Raw genomic sequence first — 16,393 nt, 5'->3', positions numbered from 1 at the left:
ATGTGAGAGCTTTCACTTTAATAGCAGAGAAAATGGCTCAGTGCCAAATCTACTTGTAGGTAGGCTCAAAGTGCTGGGGAACAACGCAATCCTCTCGCTCAAAGAATGCTTATCACAATATTTTTTCCAGGAATGAATAGAAAGAATATTATGCTTTCACTCATTACCTCTGTTAACTTAGCATATTGTATGTAAATCACCATAATAATTGCATTCTGTTCAGACTGAATTAGTTAGGATGATGCTGTAATCAAAATTTTCATAATTGAAAATACAGTATTCTCAGTGTTGGTTTGAAAAAAGAGCATGAAACACTGATTGGATCAGAAAATATAGTTCATCACCGCAAGCAGACTCAGTAGGAGGCAAGTTCCTCCTCTTGATTACACCTTGACACGTTAATTAGTCCCCCAAATTCAGGGTTCAACACCTTCCAATCTGTCATGTTCTCTGCTGCTGCCCTTTGTTTGGTGTAGGAAGCTTTTTCCAAGTGCATAGCTGCTTAGATTTTTCAAAGGAAAATAGAAAAAAAATGGGGGAAATTGAAATCTGTGTTTCCAGAGCAGATGACATTCTATCATAGTGTTGGTTGTCATCAATCAAAGGGCAAAATAATTTCCAATAAATAGAATATTCAATGCCAGGGCTCCTGGGAAACAATATGTAAATGATCACATGCATTTCAGACAAGCTGTCACACTAATTCTTCAAAGTCCCTTTTAAAGATGACATACCCACTGTGCAGGTGAGTGCTGCAATGCTTAAGGAAAAGCAGCAGGGCTCTACATGATACCTGAACTGGTACTCAGAGCATTTCCTAAAGAACCACCTTTTCCTGCTTGACATCAGTTCCTCTCTGTTACTTCCTTTTCCCTTTTCAGTTAGAACTAATAGGACAGCAGCTCTTACTTATTTCCTCAGAAAGATGAATCTGGTTAAATAATCTAAACAAAATAACTTTAGGTATAACATATCTGTTTTAAAATATTTCAGAAGTAAGAATAAAGGCATGCTTCTATGACGGTAATGCTTTTCTCATTGAGATATAGTTCAAAAAGAATATGAAAATGTTTGTGATAGTAGTAGCTGCCTATCTTAAGTGTTTAAAATCTACCAAAAATACATCTATATTTTAGTAAGAAAATGTTCTTTAAAATTTAGTTAAAACTAGTTGCCTAATTAGGACTGGGAAGTATTAACTTATAGATACCAGCGCATTGTGCATGATATAAACTTTTGTTGCACAACACCAGATAATTAAACTTATACAACCTTAAGGTGCTTGCAAGAAAGGATGGGTCAGTCCTATAAGTGCAAACCTCAGGAGAAGTCAAGTGATGACAATAGAGCACATACTTTGCCACCATTAGGAAAGGTGAATCTATTGGAGCACTGAAGACCATAAGAGGGAACATCCAGGTATATATTAGCCTGTCTAGCCAAGTTAATTTGTGAAAGCCATAGGCTGAAATATCACAGAGACTGAAGAGGAGACAAGCCCAATTGCAGCATTAGCAAGTGAGAGATGGAGTTCAAATCCTAGATACAGAATTATGGTAGAAACTGGATTTTCTTGTGGCCAGTAGTTTCGCGAGCAGCTTTGTACCCTCCATGTGCCTAGCACATGACTCAGAGCCAACCTGCTAACAACTACTCAGTTTTTCTCTTTCAATCTGCTAAAAACCAGATTTACGAGTTGAACTGGGTGTTAAAATTTTTTATTAAATGTTGTTTTCTAAAATTAGAAAGCACAGAATTCTGCCCTCAATAAAAATGCTGAGAGACAACAATCTACCACATCTAATTAATTTGAGAATTAATTGAAACAGTAAAAACACCAAGGATAGCTAACTTCTGAATGATAATTATTCATCAGAGACAGCTTGTAAATTGTCCACTTGGATAATCTCATTCCAGCCTTCCAACTCAAAATGAGATACTTTGATACCTATTATTAAAAAGAGGGAAGCTGATGCACCGAGTAAACGTCTCTTCACACTCACACACCCCTGAGGAGGTAGAACTGGAATTCCAAGCGGGCGGGCGGCGGGGATGGGGGCGGTGCGGGGGGGTCGGGGGGGGGACTACCTTGATGTACCTTCAAGAGTTCCTTAGCTCAGGACCTAAGAGCACCGGCAGGTGCAAACCTCCCCTTGCTTCCAGCGGGAGCGCGCTGTAGTGCGCGCGCCTTCAGCTAGCTGCCGTTGGCAAGCTCTTCACAGATCTGGCCGGCGGGGCAGTATTGATTGCCTTTCTCCCTAGGCTGAGTCAGAGGCTCCTTCCCCGCCCAGACGCTCACTGCCACTCACACCTGACTGTGCTTGGTGGCTACGCTGCACTCCCCGCCCACCCTCTCCGCCCGACCTCAGGCCACCCACCCCGCTCCCTCTCCCAGCGTTGGGCTCCAATACCTGGACCTCGATGCCGCTGTTCTTCCGGCCCCAGATTTTTCACAGAAATTCCTCAGCCCTGCCCCTGGGTGAGAAAGTGAGGTTCTTTGCAACCCCAAGGGGAGTGGGGATGGAGATAGCGACCGTCTTCAGCTTCTCGGCGGCTCCAATCCCAGTTCTATAAATTAATTACTTGCTCCTTGCTCCCTCCCTACGCACACTTTCACTCCAGGGAGGGAAAAAATAGGGAGAGGCAGTGAAAGAAGACAAGGAGAGGCACAAAGAGCTAAAAGGGACTGTCCGTGACTGGCATCTCCAGATCTCCGGGCTAGGCTACCAGGGAGCTATGGCAACTGGGGTCCCTGGTCTACCCTTTAGCCCCCACGGTGTTCTGATGAGGTGAGAGTGCTGTCTCCGGCTTTTTCCCCTAACGCGATGACGGTTCAGAGATCGTTCATTCCAGGCTGGAGGCATTTGAGGAACGCCAGCCACTGCAACCAAGAATTATCTCTAGAGACTAGAGACTAACAGCTAGATGGGGGCTTTGAGGCTGGGTGGGAAAATCTGGACCCCCAAGACCTAGAGGTGGGCAGTGAAGAAAAGTCTAGGACCAGCCCCAGTCCCTGAAGGCTACAATCTACGGAGGGCATGATCCTCTCCGGAGGATAAGGAGGGGGGCGGTGGCTATGTTGGAAGAAAGACAGGTCAGCCTACCGAAGGTTGGGAGCTTGAAGGTGCAGGGGTCCCCTGAAGCTTTTTTTTACTCCATCCACTGCCCTGGAGCTGTCAAAAATCAAACCTTAGCCACCTGCGGCGGGGCTCGGAAAGGCGGCTCCTCTACTCAGGTTAGAGAAGGGACCTTGAGCCACTCCCATTTTGGGCAAGGATGGAATCCTGTGTTGTGCACCATTTCCCTTTCATACAGAGTTGCTCCTTTTCCAAGAGCAATCCCTCGATTTCCCTCCACCTGGCTCAAAGAGTTATCTAAAGGCCAGATAGAGAGAACTCAGTCCATAGCATGACAGGCGCGTAAAGACTCACCTGAGCCGCCTCTGACATGCCATCTGTCGGGTGCCTTCCTTAGAGGAAACTTCTTAAGCCGTCTCACAAGGGCAAGAGGGACCAAAGAGGTCCAGCTCCTCTGGGCGGATCCAGGCGAGTTTCTCCTTGGGCACTCCCCGCTGATCCACACCCTGGTTTGCCCACAGAGCTTCCGTCTGTCCCCTCCTGCTGTTGGCACAGGTCTCCAGAAGGCTGGACCTGTTCGAGCTTGCACTGGAGCTTGCACCGGTATCCACGCCCTCCTGTCAGAGACTGGCTTGTGCCTCTTCTCCGCTGTCCCCCGGATCTGCTCTGCCACCTTCACCCACACGGCTTCTTTTCCCTCCCTTTTACACTTTCCCCTGGGACAAGAGGCAGTTACAAGCTTTAGACCATGGTTTTATGAAAAGCAGGGGACAAAGACAAAAGTTTGCTTGTCATTTTCAACATCTCTAAGCCAAAAGAGGCAGGATCGCTGCCGGTTCGCTAGTCAAGGAGCCTAAAAAGAAACCCCTCCCCTCATCCCCTCACTTCCCTCTCCCACCCTTCTCCGTTCATATTACACACACAGGCTTCCAGTTTTGTTTTACCCTTTGCTGCGTGGTGGAGGGTGCGGTGCCTTGTACCTCTTTAAATAAAGTCTTGCTGGATTTGCTTCTTCATTTGGGGAGGTGATGGGACTTGCAGTAATTTAATTTACAAAAAAAAAGCCATTTCCATTAGCTGTCAAATCAGTGCAGGCATAAATTTAAAAAGCTCTTCTACTGTTATCTAATGTATAATTTGTGCTCTTCTACCATCTGTACCTCTCCAGATTGGTCACTGATGGTTTCCTATGTATTCTCTATTAATTTAATGCTATAGAATAAAAGATCTTTTTGCTCATTCACAGTGCAAAAAATCCATTCCTGATGCCTTTTTACCAACAAATGGATGTTTTGGGTGGAAGTATAGAGAATTCATGAACTTTGGCACTCTAACTGATGGGCACACTCCTTCATTTTTCTTCCACACATTGATTATATGTTCCAAAATATGCATACAATATTGCTTTAAAAAATCCTATTGCATTTAAGTGCTCTTTGATGGTAATGAAATTACTGGCTATTAACTTTTACTCCACCAAGTCTTTGAGATTGATCTTACAGTCTTATTTTGTTCTCATCTGGTGCACTAAACATGCGGACATTTATTGCTGTGTGCTACCCTCAGAGTGGCTGTCACTACTGGGACCAACGAGAGGAGACTCAAGAATCTGACTCAGAAGCACTTGCATTAAATATTTTGAAATGAGTAAATGGACTTTTCCATGTTCATAATTGCTAACCTTGAGGCCTCAACGCTGTTAGTTCGTGTGTGGGCACAATTCCTACTGACTGCGCTGGCATATTACAAATGCAAGTGAGGGCAGGATGTGTCCTAAGTTTAAATTGTGCTACTGGAGTGATTCCTCTGCCCGAGGCATCATTATTCATGGGGCATGTTTTCTAAAGCAGAAACAAAGAAAACTGAAATAAAGTCCAACAAGGAAAATACTGAGCCTGTAGGAAACCATTTCCAAGATTTAGGATCCCCAAGAGAGACACAAAGCCAAGTTGGTCTCAAATTCACCACCTTCTGGGGTGGCATTTCCTGGGGGGAGGGAGGGTGACTGAAAATTCTATTTTGTCCAGAGTAACAGACTTTTTAAAGACTCAGCTTTTCCTTCACTGGTGACTGTTTGATGGACTTATTAAGATCATTACTGGGCAGGCAGATTATAGGTAAATAGATGTTAGCTAGGTAAGTAGGCAGATAGATAGGCAGACAAACAGATATACGGAAAAAATAGGTACACAGATTTGAAGAAAGAAGAAAGGAGAGAGATACAATTTTCCAGTTTTCTCAGTGTTAGTAAACACTTGAGAAACTCAAAGATCATATCTTCCATTTGAAATGAAATGTTCTAAATTATATTAGGTAACACCAAGGTTCAATAACCCAAACAACAAAAACAAAACACAGTGTCAGTCTTTCATAACGGTTCTCATTAAACACACACACACACACACACACACACACACACACACACACAAACATACACACACTTCTGAGCCTCTGATACTGCATAAAGCTGCATATAGATTGGAAACATTAATAGTTGCCAACTAGAAACAATAAGTAAGTCAGCATATAGCAACTCACATATACCCTAGGCAACCAAACTTTCAGAAAGAAAAAAGGAAGGAAAATACTTGGAGGGAGTAGGGAGGGAGGGAGGGAAGACAAATGATGAGCCAAGAAAGAAAAAGACTGTTTTCTCTGAGGTCTGCTCAGAGGAAGCAGACACCTTTAAAAAAATCTGTATTGAAAAAGTACCTCACCACCATGGTCTCCATGTGTGAGCCCATATTTTTATACAGTAGCAGCAAATGCGGGCAACACAGCTATGCTTGCTGGCCAGAGAAACAGCCTCCAGCAAGTCTGGAACCAGAAGATGCCCTTCAACCAGAATGAAAGGCTGTGAAAGGTGCCTTCTGCTGCTGTTGTGGGCCCCTCTCCACTGTCTGACACTTCCCCCACTCTGCACACATGCCTGATCTGTAAGAGATGCTAGGGAGGAAATACTACCTTCAAATCTGATCACACTAGCTTTGAAAGGTGTGAATTTTTCCTTCTCGTGATGAATGAAGATCCTGTCAATTGAAAACACTACTACTGGACCACAAAGGAAGGGGGTAGGGATGAGTTTTCTCATAAATAGAAGCAGAAGGTGAGAGAGATAGGCCAGTGGACTGGAAACACATAAAGGGTATCAAAAGCTGGGGTAATTTTTTTCTGCTTTTCCTGGTGATTTACTGCCTATCCTCTGCCTGAAGCATCATTGGTATGATTCCCAGGGCTGGAGCTATTGTAAGAGTACTGCCTTTTGGCAAAGCCAAGTAGCTAGTGATAATGGCATCGTTCCTAGAAAAATTGTTTAGTGGAAGAGCTGTAGTGTTGGAAATGGCCTTGCAGTCTAGCAGTCCCCAATAGTCACAGATCGACTGGGGTTTTCTGGCCAACTGCTGTAATAAAAAGGAAAGCAGGATGTTCCTCTGAGGAAAAGATCCTTCAAAGGCAACCTTGGAAACACAAAGCAGCCTCCTTCTGCTTAGAAACTAACAAAGCTAAAGACCAGAACAGTGACTCGGCAGAACCACAGAGAGTCTGTCCTCCTTTTACTTGTCCTTTCATTCAAGAACAAAAGGACATGCATTAAAAATCAAAGGATGATAATTCTGGGACAAATAAGGTAACTCCTCCCTCCCTCATTTCATGCCCTGGATCATTAACATATGGGTTTTTGGCCCCAGGAGCTCATAGAATCAGATATCTTTAATGGATTATTAATGGGCTATGGAATAAGTCAGTAGATGCTATGAAATCTCAGGGTTCAGACATCCATTGACTACTTCAGCAAATCAGTAAGATGTCCAACCCTGCAAACAGAAATGCCTAAAATATCTAAGTTACTGTCCTATTGCTGGTTTGCTCCAAAGTCCCATGTCATCAGAATTGATCTGAAAGACCCACAAATTGTATTCTAAGGTACTTCTTAGTTGTTGGGCAGAAGCTCTGCTGTTTCTTAAAGGATGAAAAATAAATCTACATGCCACTATTTCCAATGTAATATGAAAAACTTTAATCAGGTAAAATATTCACCTATAGCTTCTTTTTTATATTTGTAGACAGTACAATTTAGATTTTTTCAAAGTTGTACAAGTGCTTAGTCACCTAGGATGTACTTATAAAAACATCTGATGCCATGCCACTTTAAAACATAGCAGAGCACTTTGAAGATAACATTATATATCCCATTTCTGCTATTCCAAACAAGACAAAGACAAAGGGGAGAGGAGAGAATATGATGATAGGACTGATCTCATATAAGGGCTGATCTCAGCAGAGCCAAAATAAAGATTCTTAGTCATTATCTTTTATTTTGTGTTAGTGACTTTGAAAATAAGCTAGAGAAAAAGTAGACACCAAGAAAATTTGATTACCATAAAGCTTTTTAGAAGGCATTGACTATTCCCCCAATATGTTATCAGTTTTACATGGCCATCCACAAAGTGGGAGACTAAGTTTAGCTCTATGTCTAAATTCTTGCTAAAGAGATAGTAAGAGAAATAGGCAATTTTTCAGATCATCTACCTAAGATAAAACAGACTAACTCTTTGGATTCTAGTTAGTAGCAGAAGCCTTATGCTGAGAATGGCAAAAGAACCCTCATTAGCCTAAATCCTCACATGGCTATGGGTCAGACTCTACCTACTAGTATGAAATGTGCACATCTCTCTTCTTCAAGCCAGTCTTTCAGAGTCTCTTTTATATAAAACAGTATAAACGTTAAGTAAGGCAACTATAAATTCTATCATCACAACAAGTTTAGAAGTAAATCAAGAATGGGCTACGGTGAATATTTGTTGGTGTTACTTTCCCAGTACATTTGCATTCATTTACTTTAACCAACCCTAGGAAAACATAGCACCCATGTTTGCATGGCTGAGCTAAGTCTGTACCCAATGTTCCCTCTCTACTCAGGATCCAAGTGTACAAAACAGGCTTCTTACCAGACTTTTATATACTTGGGAAAAAGCAAAGAAAGGCAATAGAAACCAATGAAAGGCTTCTGACTTTGTTTACTATATGTCTCCTACATGCCTATGTGTCAAAGTCTTGGAGTCAAAAGTGTCACTATTAGGTGCTAGTGGAGCTGTTGAGAGGTGGACTCTAGCTCCCGCTCCTTAGTTCATATAACAATACCATTAAAAAGAATTGTGCTGCTCTAATGCCTTCATTATCCTCTTTGTTCCCTGATTTGTAGTGTAAGCATTTTTTTTCTTACATGTATGTCTTTCATGTTGTACACTCTGTTGCTATAGGCTAAGTGACTGGGTGAAGTAATGACACACAGAAGTCTACTAAATTTTGAACTGAAATAAACACTACATTTAACTATAGTGACAGAAATCAGACTGGGACTTGTGACTACACTAACAGGAAAAAAATTTAAAGTTTACTCAGCAAGTCTGAAGTAAGCCAGATAAAGTGGCTGCTTACAATTATCAGTCTATCTAAAACTCACATGAGCTTAGTGGGGAAAAAAAGGAGAGACAGATAACTGGCAATCTGATTCAAAGATCCAGATCTGCAGCCAAGCTGACAGCTTACTGTTTGCTTAAAGCAGAAACTGGAATAAAGGTTGGGTTGGCAAATGAAATCAACACCACATCGAAAATCCAGTTTTTCAGGGTCATAAGCCATGTTCACGTTGGATTCATCCTAGGAATACAAAGTGTTCCCAACATAAGAAGATCAATAAATAGTATCTAATCCATTAACAGACTGAAGGATAAAAAAGATACAGATTCCTCAGACTCTCAACAAATTCAGAAAACAAATTTAGTAAAATTCCTCATGTTATGATGAAAACTTTTTCATATAGTGAGTATAATACTTCATGTGAAAAATCAGCTGGTGAGAGGGATTTATGGGTAAAGATGCTTGGTACCACTGCTGACTATCAGAATTCTATTCCTGAGACACACATGGTGGTAAGGGAGAGCCAAATCAGGTTGTTCCCTGATTTCCACGCATGTACCATGGCACATCCACACATATACATATATACACACAATAAATATATGTGAAAATAATATACCTAATATCATATTGGAGTGGTAAATGTTAAATATATTTCTCATAGGACAAGGACCAAGACAAGGACTAAACCTTTCACAACATTTTATACCACTGAAAGTCTTAACAAGAACAAGAGAAAGAGATAAGGAAGCACCAAACTAAAAGGAAGTTAAATTATCTATGATTTCAGAGCATGTGATTTTATACGTAGAAATATTTAACATTCTATAAAAAATCAGTAGGAACTGATCTTAGTAATGGTTCAGAATACAATGATCAATGTTGTAAAATATCATATGTATGTGCCAGTAAAGGGGAAAAGAAAAAAGAATACCCCATTCATAACAGCTTCAAAATATCTTAATAAGACATGTAACCAAGAAAAGGAAAGATCCCTACAATGAAAATTCTCAAATGCTGATGAAAGAAATTATAGAGAACACAGGAAAATAAAAAGAATCCTGTGTTCAAGGATGAGAAGAAGCAACAAAGTTATGTTGAGCATAATTCTTATACTGGTTACATTTGTCATTGCTATCACTAACTTCCTGGCAGAAAGTACCTTCACAACATGAAGGAATATTTTCCCTCATGGTTTAAATAATATTACAGTCCACCATGGCAAGAAAGTTTGGTGGCAGAAACATTAGTTGGCTGGCTATGTTGCATACATAGTCAGGAAACAGGATAAATGCTGGTACCCAAATGACTTGCTTCCCTTCAACTTCTTGGAGTCCTTGACATCAAACTAGGGATGGTGTCATCCAAGCTCAGTGTATGTCTTCTCTCATCAAAAAAACATCTCTGGAAACCCTCTCCTAGATACATCTAGATGACCAAAATTATGTCTCCTACATGATTCCAAATCCTGGCAATTTGTCAATGAATAGTAACCATCACACCACTGGAAGCCATCTATAGATTCCATTCTATTTCTTCTCAAAACATAGTACTTTTCTCATGGAAACCGAAAATAAAGAAATCTCTAAACTTCATATGGAGTCACAAAAGCCTAAGCAATCTTCAGCACAAACAAAACAAACAAAAAGCTGAGGCATTATAACACTTGACTTCAAAACATGCTATGAAACTATGATAACCAAATATCATTGTTGAACTGTATAAAAGACAGATAGCTAGAGCAATGGAATAAAATAAGAGGACACAGATGTTAACCTACATCCATATAGATGATTATTTATTGATAAAGGCACTAAGGCACTGTATGAATTGACAGTCTATTCAATAAATGATATTAGCAAAATTAGACACAGAGAAACAAAGCCAGCACACATCAAAACTAAAACAGAATAAGAAACTCAAATAGATATCTGAAATTCTGAACTTACTATAAGAAAACAAAGGGGAAACATTTCAAGTTGTTGGTATAGGGTGATAATTTTTAGCATAGACCCCAAAGACAAAGGAATAAAGAAATATAAAGACAGACAAATCAGATTATAACAAGAAGCTTTTTTTTTTTTAAACAAAGGAAATAAAAAGCAGAAACAAGACAACCTAAAGAATGGTAAAAATAATTTCTAAAGTATTGCTCTCACAGGGGATTAATATCTAGACTATGCACATACCTTCAAAACCTTAAACGTCAGTCAAATAATACAATTTTAACATGAACTAGACCATGAGGCTAAAGGGATAGAGCAGAGCAAAGAGAGGAATGAATGAAAAAGCTGTATGGATGCCTGCTATTTTAAAACTAATAAAAGGTTAATTTTAGAGAAAGTTTGAATGAAGATACCCTGTGTGGGTGAATAACACTTCTCCAATAGGCCAATGTTATTCATTTAAAAATCTCGTATTAGGTGTAGAATACCTCCCTATTAGTTGTTGGCCAGAAATACCCCAAAGGCCCCAAAACATTAAAAGTTATAGTCAACGTACTTGGTTGCACACAGAAATATATCATAATATGTTATTATTAATGACACTGGGCACTTGGATTGTAGGACATGGAAAGTCAAGCATGATCCAACCAGTAAGTTTCCTTCTTGTTGACAATCACAGGGCTCAAAGGTTCTACAAAAGCTGCTTGAGGAAAAAAAGAAAAGCATCAGTCTTCCAACACAGCTGTGGAGTGCATGAGCTACAGTAATGACCTACCTAGAAAGATATGCCCTCCAATGCAATAGTGGCACAACTATTATGGGAGATGGCAACCACAATATGATTGCATTTTTTTTTAGTAGCAGCATTCATTTCTCTTTGTTTTCTAACTGTGGATGCAACGTGACCTGTCATATCCTGATCGTGTTAGCAAATCTTCTTGCCTTGGCATATTGTAATGTTTCATAAACTATGGGACAAGAATAAACTCACATCTTTAAATTCCTGTGTGTCACATATTTAGCACTAAAAATAATACAATTAACCAATACAAGCATTGTGTTCACCTTAACAGGGAACTTATACCTTATACTGTAAACCTGTTCCAACACCAACATTCTTCCTTGGGACCTGTTCTTAGATCACAAACTGCTGGCGTGTGACACACTAAATTAACAGAAACAAATCTGTTTTCAACAATGAATATGTTATGTTTCTTTTCCTTTAAAGGATAAACAAGATTTATGGATTTGATTTTATGTTCATTTTCAGAATATCAAACAGACAAGTCCATTGAAGCATTCAAAACTATGTGCTACACTGCAAGTCTCCCACAAAAAAAGGCCAGATTGAGTAGTGTGCACCTGCAATGGTAAGATGTGAGGTGAGACAAGGCATGGTCCTGAAGCCAGCAGGTCAGCTTGCTTGGAACAGCAATCAAGAGAGGCAGTACCTCAAACAAAGATGAAGAGTGAAACGTCACTTCTAAAAACTATGCACTGACCTCAATCTATATTACATGAAGCATGCACATATGCACGCACGCACGCACGCGCGCACACACACACACACACACACACACACACACACACACACACACACACGAAAAAAAGTGTTGTGAATAAGCACAAGAAAAGCCCAAAGATGTGTTTCCATTCATAACCCTTTGTCTAGAGAAACTATTCAAATGCGTAAGCAACATAAACCTTTCTTCTTTTAGAACAAACCAAAATTACTACCACCAGAACTGCACTATAAGACACAGTAAAAGTGGTTTTTAAGGCTAAAGGAAATGATGCCATTTGGAAACTCAATTCCATTTGGAGGAGAACAGACTACTGGCAATGGTAAATATGCTGATAAATATAAAAGGCTATTTTTCTTTTCATTTACTTATAATATATACGTTTGTCGAAGTCAAAATAGCTTATCTCCTGCTTTCGATAAAACTAAGATAATTTACCAACATCCTTGAAAATGAATTTACACATCCACAGAAAATATCATTTCATATATGAAGATTTATTATAATCATCCCTATCTCCTAAATAAAAACGAATCATCTTTACAATGTTAATTTCATCTAGTGTTTTATTATTAGCACAACCACAGAGGCCTGCACATATTTCACAGAAACATCAGCCCAGTTAAATAAAAGAAAAAAAATCTTTTCAGATCTAAATTTTACAGTGCTTCTCTAGAAGAAAGAGATGATGAAATTATGATTTAGTCACTGGGCTTTTTGCTGATGAGAATGCAAAGCACTTGACCATTTGCATTTGAAAACAAAATGGAACAAATATAGTAGTGCACTTCAAAATAAAAGACTCACATTTTGTCTAAATGTGAGTAAACTGCATCAGGAGTACAGAGTAAGTTTCAATTGAGTACAATGTGGAATTTTTTTTGCCACTATCATTATTAGAAAATTATTTGTGAGAGAAACAGCTAGCACTGAACTGCTAAATACTTTGCAATATAATTAGCCATAATCTTGTACATCACACATGATCTATTTCCTTTGTCTAGTGTAAGGTATGTTTGGAGGATAGTTCATTTTTGTCCTCAAAATGGCACTGAATAAATGAAGTTACCATTATTTGGTTACAGACTTCTGGAGAACTAAATCTAATCACTATGAATAATGACAGAAATTATTTTTCTTATGGAATTTTATCTAATACTATATTATATTATATTGGTTCTATCAAGTAAATGTCAGATAGCATGGGCAGAAAGCAATGATGTTAGTTTTTAGAAGTTTATATTCTAAATGGTAGAATAAAAATACATGCAAAATATCATAATATAGGCCAGGTGTGGTGTTACTTGCCTAAGCCTATGATAGGAGGATCAAGAGTTAGAAGTCTGCCTAGACTACACAGTAAGATCTTGTCTCAAAAAAGAAAAATGAAAGAAAAAGAAAAATGAAAAAAGAAAAATGAAATGAATAAGTGTATCTTGTATGATCAGAAAACAGTAATAATGGGAAAAAGAAAAATAAGCAAAGAACATATTATATACAGATAAATCCTCATTTAGAAAATACATTTATGCTATTTTTCATATTCCTTGAGAAAGATTTATCAATAAAACAGAGAAAAAAACAAGTTTTCATTAAACGCTATTCAACTTAAATAAAAGGTAACTTGTTATTTATCTTTTACTCCAATACTACCTGGAAACCTAGTTGTGTTTAATTTGTGTGGGTCCTATAAAATTGAAATATAGTGAAAATATAAAAATCTTCCCCAAAATATGTCATGAAGTAAAACAGCAATATGGTGAAATAAATAAAGTACTTTTGAAATAATTTTGACTTGCTAATATGATACTTGCAAAGCTTTATTTCTGATGGTTTGAATATAAAATTTGAATAAAACATGAATAGAACGTCACCAATTGTGCTAGATTTTGAAGGTGGTAATGGGCACTTAAACTTCTCTAAAAGTTTGTGAATCAAGCATGGCATATGTTCCACGCTTGAAGAATTACACACATCTATTATAAGCTCCTGAAAAGAAAGGATTCCCATGCCAACCTTCAAACCCTCCACAGGAATTTATTCCAGCCATAACTCCCCACCGATGACAGAGCAAAGCAACATAAAATGGGGACTCCACCAAAGGGATTGTTATTGGAAGGATCAGAAACGTTTCCCTGTAAAACACTGTCAGAGCCTTGGTGTTTTGTTCTGTTTTACATTTAGGCCAATAAACTCCTACCCTGTAAGTTATAGGGTTTTCTCACCATCATGTGATTAAAGAGGTAAGGTAAAACAGCCCCCTTTAGAATTACCACAAAGAGAGAAAGGATAGCATCATCCCTGGAATAATGACTGTGGTTTTGTTCACATCCTTTAGCAAGTGAAGTGGCCTCCTTGGGAATTGGTGTTTAAATGGAATTCCAACCATGGGGAACATCAGCAATCGTATACTTAACTACTGTCGGTAGGCATAGTCGTGTATATTTGTGAAAGACGGATGGCTTTGTTTTTGCTTTTGACTCCCAAGAGACTGGTCTTTAGTAAAACGACATTGTAAAACAAAACAAATTTTAAAAACATCAAAAAAAAAAAAAATCCCAAAATTCTGTGGTTCATTAGAGCAAATATGGTGAGTATTTAATTAAGAAAATAGTAATCCTATAACGAGAGACAACAGTGGCTTTCCTAAACTAAATAAAAGGAATAGGGGCAGAAAAAAAAAAAAAAAAAGAAAAGAAAAGAATAGTATGATTCAGAATAACAAATATCTCATCTAGAAAGCAAATATTTTTATCTTTACCACACATTTTTTTTTGAGATACGACCTGGTCAGCAAAATGTATACTATGCTAGGGGTGAAATAGTAATGTAATTTTTGTTGTTTTTTTGTTTTTGTTTTTGTTTTTCGAGACAGGATCTCTCTGTGTTAGCTATTTTGGCTGTCCTGGACTTGCTTTGTAGACCAGGCTGGCCTCAAACTCACAGCATCTGTCTGCCTCTGCCTCCCCTCCCATGTGATTAAAGATGTGCCCCACCATGCTCTGGGGAGGAGGGCTGCGTAATGTAAATCTACATGAAAAGAGTGTTTCGGAATTTTAAAGGAAATGGAGACCTACAGCCAGGTGCACAGCAAGTAACTAATAACTTTGTAGCCTGTGAATCCAAGACCCTGCAAGAATTTTCCAAATGCACAAGTGAGGCTGAGGTGAGATTTGTTAATTATTCTAGTGCTTTCATGAATAGGAGAGATAGCCTGCAACACCATCTAAATCACCAACTCAAATGTATACACATGCATTCACACACACACACACACACACACACACACACACACACACAATGTGCATGTGTTAAACATACTGTCTACCCTCAAAGGAGATTGATGATTTTCTAAATGTTCTGGATAAGTGGATCATTAACATATCTCAAAGTTTCCTGTGTAATTAAAGCATTCAGGATGAAAATCAGAGGCCATCTTGAATGCATCCAAGAAACAATATTTCTACTCTTATCTGGAGTTGGAGAGGTTCACTACCTCTTAACAGCACAATCCAAACCAAGTGGTATCCTGTGGAGATTTTCAGTTTGGGCCATTTTAGGTATCCTTTTCATCTCAAATGAAACTCAGATAATAGTACTGTGTGGAGGCCCATTCAGGTCTTGAATGAACCTGGAGTGCCCTACTATGAGTGGCGCGGCACAGACAGGATGCGCTGCTAGCTTGCCATGCAAAAGTGAATGCTTCAGGGATTAAAAAAAAAAAAAAAAAAAAAAACGCTTTCCAAGTGCAGATCTGTATTACTTTTCCTAGGTAAAATGCTTTTCCAAAGGGTATCTTTCTCCTTTTTAACACATTACTGTAGCAGTCAGAATCTTCTGAATAGCCACTCCATCGAGGCCCTTTATAAGTGAGTGCATGACATGGTGGATGGCCAAGTTACAAGCAAAACTTATTTTATCCTGAGAGGCAAACTATTATGGATTTATGGATTGTTCCTTAGCCTTTATAGTCATAACACACAATCAGAATCATAAATCTATCTTAGGAATATCAGAGAAGATGTTTTCGTTTCAATTCTTTCTTCTATCACTGGAGAAGACAGTGGTGTTGTTCACTACTAAGCAGAAACCAGGAATAGAATACATTTTTAAAGAAGAAGAATAATAACAGGATAACCAAAAAATATAATAAAATAAAATAAAAACTACCACATCGGGGTTGAATAAAACAAACAAGTAGAAGGAAAAGAGCTAAGAGAAGGCATAAAAATCAGAACCCATTCTTTTACACACCCAGTAATCCAATAAATGCACAACACTGCAAACCATAATATATATGCAGAGGACGTGGTATAGGCCCTATGAATGCTGCCTCAGTCTCTACAAGGTCCTAAGAGCTTTGCTCATGTTGCTTTAGAGGACCTTGTTTCCTTGGTGTTCTCTGTCCCCACAGGGCAACTAGTTT

Source organism: Acomys russatus, chromosome 13, assembly GCF_903995435.1.
Source record: "Acomys russatus chromosome 13, mAcoRus1.1, whole genome shotgun sequence".
Classification (NCBI taxonomy): Eukaryota; Metazoa; Chordata; class Mammalia; order Rodentia; family Muridae; genus Acomys; species Acomys russatus.
Note: the sequence above shows the minus strand (reverse complement) of the source record.